Source organism: Maniola jurtina, chromosome 8, assembly GCF_905333055.1.
Source record: "Maniola jurtina chromosome 8, ilManJurt1.1, whole genome shotgun sequence".
NCBI classification, from domain to species: domain Eukaryota; kingdom Metazoa; phylum Arthropoda; class Insecta; order Lepidoptera; family Nymphalidae; genus Maniola; species Maniola jurtina.
In genome coordinates this window covers 3,865,263-3,871,699 of record NC_060036.1, presented here as the reverse complement: position 1 = coordinate 3,871,699, position 6,437 = coordinate 3,865,263, and positions in this window count along the sequence as shown.

Genomic DNA, 6,437 nt, shown 5'->3' with positions numbered 1-6,437 from the left:
AGTGTAGACGTGGTCAACGTTATAAAACCTACATTTATTTATATACTAGCTTATGCCCGTGATATCGTCCGCGTAGACTAGACTACACAAGTTTCCTATTTTACCTTAGAGGTTAATTTTCAAAAATAAAGGATTTTTGAAAATTAACCTCAGCGGATATTTATGTCATAATAGCTACTAGCCGATGCCCGCGACTTCACCCGCGTGGATTTAGGTTTTCAAAATCCCGTGGGAACTCTTTGAGTTTCCGGGATAAAAAGTAACTACGTGCTAATCCAGGATATTATCTATCTCCATTCCAAATTTCAGCCAAATCCGTCAAGTAGTTTTTGCGTGAAGGAGTAATAAACACACACACACACACACACACACAAACTTTCGTCTTTATAATATTAGTGTGGTCTGCATGCCTTTCAGCCCGATTTATCAAGTAACTTGAGCTCTGCGTTGATAGATCAGTCAGTCAGTCACCTTTTCCTTTTATATACCTAGATATTTAGAGTAATAGAAATTAAATAAATACTAAGCTACGAAGCTCAGGTATCATAAAATATCAACAAATCGTCAATAACGAGGAAAGATTGAGGGAGCAAAAGGAAAATCATTTCTCAAGTGACTTTCAATTTAGTTTCGCTGAGTGCTTGCGAGCAAATTAAATGTAGGTACCTACTCTACGATGCCAACACATCGTTTTAATAAATATATAGGTACTTACCTACTTGAAGCATAAAACCTTTATCCATACTCCATACAAGTACTTATATACTATCCATTCTAATTCTATACCTAAACGCGAAAGTGTGTCAGTCTGCTAGCTTTTCACGGCCCATCCGCTTAATCGATTTTGACGAAAAGTCTATTTCTGCGTGGATTTAGGTTTAAAAAATCCCGTGGGAGCCCTTTCTCTTTCCGAGAAAAAAGGTAAAACAGATGGGCCGTAGAGAGGCAAAAGACATATCGATATAGATACACTTTCGCATTTTATAACATTGCTATTAAATGAATATATAAATAAAATAAACAAAGCCTTTATTCCAAATTTCATGTAAATTTGGTTGCCAAGAATCACAAGTTCATAATGCTTTCACTGTTAAAAAGGTATGAGATCTCTAATAGAGCCAAGCCCCTAGCTAAGCTTCAATTTGTGCTGCCCATGGGACCTTTTTTTTCTCGTGAGGAAAATCCGTCATGGATACCATCGGCCACGGGGGAGCACAGTGGTTATGTCGGACTCCTACCGACTAAAAACCTTACGAAGTTCCATCCCACCGCTGATGACGGACCACAAGGGACCGACAACAACTCGTTACTCCGCCAGCGGATGTCCGCCTCAACAGACCCACCACTGGGACACTACGCGCCCCCACCATTAGAGGCATGGCGAAACTACAGCACGTCAACAACCCGAGGACCACACTGTGAACGATGGACCACCCCGTGTCCATCACCCACAGGTTCTTTCGAGGGCTAGGGTTCGTGGGGAGGGCAATTCCCTTTCCACGTTCCCATCCACAACATCTCCCTCACCCGTAACCAAACTGGACAGGCGAGAGACCGGTGGGGCAGCCAGTGACTGGATGGGTGATGAAGCCTCTTCACCAACCACCCAACACAGCCACACCCTCCGCTCCTAAGACGAATATTTTGAACAAAGTTGGAGAAGTAGTAAGAGTGGTGATAGCATAGTGGTTAAGAAATCGGCCTCCCATTCGGGAGGTCCGGGGTCGACCTCTAACTTTCGGGTGTTACGTGCGTTTTAAACAGTTAAATATCACTATAGCTTTAGCAGTGAAGGAAAACATTGTGAGGATACTTGCGCGCCTGAGAGTTCTCCATAATATTCTCAAAAAAGTATGGAAGTAAGTCTGCGAATCCGCACTTGGCCTAAACCATTCACATTCTGATGATGACGTAGTAAGTAGTATCCTATGTACATATTATGCTTGCTATTTTGCGAACTGCGGCAATTACGTCTCCATCAGTGGGATAGGTAGTTACAGTGGTTTTTTGTGTGATACGTCTACAAACAAAGCAAACGAACTATTTCTTGAGTTACATTTTTTTTAATAATTAAGTAAGAAGTAAAGAAAATTTCATTTACAGAGATTAACAGAACAATAATTTTATTATTGTGCTTAATTTAATTTGTTCTTTACGATAGTCGATATGTAATGTGAATGGGTACTTGTACCTACTTACCTACTATTTTTTAAACCGAATCGACCGTACGTACTTACGTAATTTAACCTAAAAGATTACTTTCGAAAACCCTACATACAATCCGAGTTCAAAAACATGGGTCAAGAAATTTCCCAGACTGCAAATAGATTGTGATACAGGTCTACTCCATTATCTACCAAAAAATCCTGTAAACTCCCATCCCGTCTGCAATTCCCTTACCGCGCGTCCCTTAGTAATTACATTTAAAGAGGTCTACGAGTACTTTTGTAGATGCTTCGAGCGATGTTGTTTTGATAGGGAATTAATTAGTGTAACTGCCGCGCACACTCACTTTGAATAGCTGCCCTTTAATCACGAAATGGGCATAATATACAAATTACAAATACGCTGGAAAAGGTGTGCCATGCAAAATGACAATTATTTTTTTGTGCCGATTCGAAGCGCCCCACCGAGCGTACCTTTCACCCTACAGATTAACTAAAGTTACTTATATAAATTATACAGCAGGTAGATTACCTTATCTAAACAACTCTACTTGGGCATTGCTGCTCATTCGGTTGTACACAATATCTTAACAAAATTGACTATCTGAAAGTACTTACCTATCCAATTTTCGTGAATTTTTCATCTTTGTCTGTTTAGTTGTATACCTTAGTTCTTGTCTTTAACAGCTCGTTCACACAGGTTGCGTAAGCGTAGACGTAGCGCGTACCATTGCGTGGTAATGTATGGAACTGTATGAGACATGGCATACCGCTTGCGTGGCGTGAACGTTCACGTAGACGTAATGCGTGCAGTTATGTTTACGGATTCACGCACGTCACTACGCACGTGTCACGTGTACGTGCTGCATACGCACTTGGTGTGAATTGGCCTTAAAGTCGACGTACCAAGATTGGTTTGGCAAGGACAAAAGTTCTACTAAAAGGTGCTTTCAATAGATAACATAATATTATTAAAATATAATACGACTTTCTATCAGTTTTTGGTTCAATCTAATCACATAAAAGAAAAAGCGACGGGTTTAAGACGTAATGTTTTACATTTTATGTTGTAGTGTTATTCGATGTCGTAAAAATATAAAGAGAATGCCGCGGCTTTTTACGCGTTCCTATCTATTTTATATAAAGTTGTGTCTGCTGTTTGTCTTATTATATTTTAACATAGAGCGCAGAATATTTTATATATAGTAAATAACGACATGCTAGGACAAATACGCTAAGTGAGTGAGTCGTTCATACTTACTTCTCAGTCTGAAATAAATCATTATTTACATACAAGTTGTTTACCAGCGAAATAAATAATTAATAAATAGCACAACATGTAGTATGTTGTGCTATTTATTAATTTATTTAAAATCATACTCTTTCATGATAGTGAAAGAACTTGTGTGAGGTTTTCCAAGAAGAATCTCTCATGCGTTGACTACCGCTTTAACGAACCCTTTGTTCTTCAGTATTCAAGCGACGTTTTCCTCATTGCGGTGTGCGGTTTTATGTTAAAGCGTACCTACTCGTGTTTGCTTACAATGTTACAATGCTACACTACGTGTATCTAAAGTAGTTAATGACTAAAATTCATTTGAAAGGAGTTTCTTGAAAACGTGACAGATTCGTATCAAGTTTAAAAGCCTCTGCACATGGTGATATTTCGGTAACGGCGAATACGTTGAATGATGAGGAAACCAACATTCATGGGAGTTCTCCTTTATGGGAAGTCTGCCAATCACAATCAGTCCCATGGGTGGACTGTAGTTTAAATCCTTTTCACTCTGAGAGGAGACCCATTAGTAGTGAACCGATAGGTTGAGATGACTAATATGTGTAAGATTTGTCGATGTATCTTGTCCGAAGAAAAACTAAAGATCCATCTCTTAGAACCTCTGGGGGAAAAAGCAATATTCTATAAAATATGTGTACATAGTTGATGTAAGAAATGAGGTTCATTCGTTCTATGTCGAATACCGATCAGATAAGCCAATTTGTAGAACTACTTACGGTAAATATAAATTTTGGCAAGGGAAAGATAGTCCGCCATCTTCGAGGCAATAAGTCACGGGTATGAAGAGAACGGAATACAAAATATACTGCGGGCTAGCTCTCATATTTCAAGTCATGTACACATCTAGTCGTACATACGAGTACGTGCATTTTCAACGCGTGATTGATTAAAATATGTCGGGCTTTGCTGGGGTAACCATTTATAAAGATAAATGACAGGACAATTTACTTTATTGGTACGTATTATTTTGATGGACTACTAACTTTATAGGTTTGATTTGGATTTTCCATAATGTTAGCTTAGCGGTTTCAACGTCTAATCAGAAAAATACTATGAGGCAAAAGCATATTTCAATGAAAATATTTACTATGTATCTTTTGCTTTCTCATAACATCTTTGGGCACCTTGAGATGATTTAAAGTAAAAGCAAAATACACTTTATGGCACACCATCTAGATACACATATATCATATTTTTAAAATAAATGGTTACAATATTATAATATACTTAGGTACCTATTAACTAACTAACCACCATGTTGAAAAAAGGAGTTGGTAAGTATTATATAATATAGTCCAAGAAAATGCGAACTCTATTCTTTAAGTATTCCTTTGTCTTTTTGATGAATGAAAGTTACTTTACTTGAATTTTGCTATTTCGCGCCTACATAAAGCACTTGCTGCTACGATAGTTTTTCAACTTGAAATATTTCGTCTTGTTCTTCTGATGAACGAGTAACTGCATAGAGTAAGCGCGCTGCAATATTTTTAGGGTTCCGTACCTCAAAAGGAAAACCGGAACCCTTATAGGATCACTTTGTTGTCTGTCTGTCTGTCTGTCTGTCCGTCCGTCCGTCCGTCGTGTCTGTCAAGAAAACCTATAGGGTACTTCCCGTTGACCTAGAATCATGAAATTCGGCAGGTAGGTAGGTCTTATAGCACAAGTAAAGGAATTAATCTGAAAACCGTGAATTTGTGGTTACATCACAGAAAAAAAATTAAAATATGTTTTAATTTTCAAAGTAAGATAACTATACCAAGTGGGGTATCATATGAAAGGGCTTTACCTGTACATCCTAAAACAGATTTTTATTTATTTTTAAGCATAATAGTTTTTGATTTATCGTGCAAAATGTTGGAAAAATACCCGAGTACGGAACTCTCGGTGCGCAAGTCTGACTTGCGCTTGGCCGGTTTTTGACATGAAATGTCTACGTACCGATTCTTTATTTGACTGCAAGCTGCTGATTCAAGTGTAAAATTTAAAAGGCTGCAAAATATCCCGCTTTTTCGCATCGCTAAAATAGGTACGCAAAAAAGTAAAATGTTTCTGTTTTAAGTGTGAGCATGAAAGTAAAGCTGTAAATATAGATGCATTATTTATAAGGCGTAATGGAGCTACGTTATTTTGCGTTGGGTGGAAATTTTCAGTCCCAACGGTCGCATCCTTAGTTATCTTTCTAGTTTGTTTACTCTACTGCTAGACACATGAAGCTTTTATACGGTGCTATTTCTAATTTACATTACCTTTGTTTCAAATTCAAACACTAAAAGCACGTGAATACCATTTTTTGCGGTGCACTGCTTTGTAAAAAGAGTCATTGGGATATAAATTGGTATCTAAACCTAAATATATTAAAATAGACCAAAATAGATACATAAATTATGTCTATTTACGGTTAAATAAACTTTATTCTTATCAAGAAAAGTCTATTTGGTTACTTAGTACCTAGTTTTACATTATAATACTTAAATAGGTACATATATGGAAAAATTAGATATGAAATTCACTGATCCAAACACAATTAGTGATTCAACTCATTATCAAACGTTAAGATTTATTTACATAGGTCCAAATTAGTTATCTATCCAAAATTAAGGTTGTGTTTCCACTGAAGCGGAAATAAGTGGAGCGCAGCGGAGTGCAGCGTTATTATTCTCAGTCTTAGCTCAGTCTTAGGTTCGCAGTAAAATAAAAACTGCAGACTCATGGCTCATTTGTACACGTTGCCGTACAGAGCATTGTTACTTTATCGATTTGGCAGAAATGTATGTTTCTTACTTACGTAAGTACTTTTGTATGACTCGATCACCGCGTCACGTCTCACTTCACTGGCACACACGCTTTACCTGGCACAAAATTGTTTTGCTTTTATAATGGTGCGCTTACATAGGAAATTCCTTAAGCAATAATTGCTTAAACAATTTGCAACACTTATGCTGCATACAACGTTGCTTGGCAACACTTAAGGATCT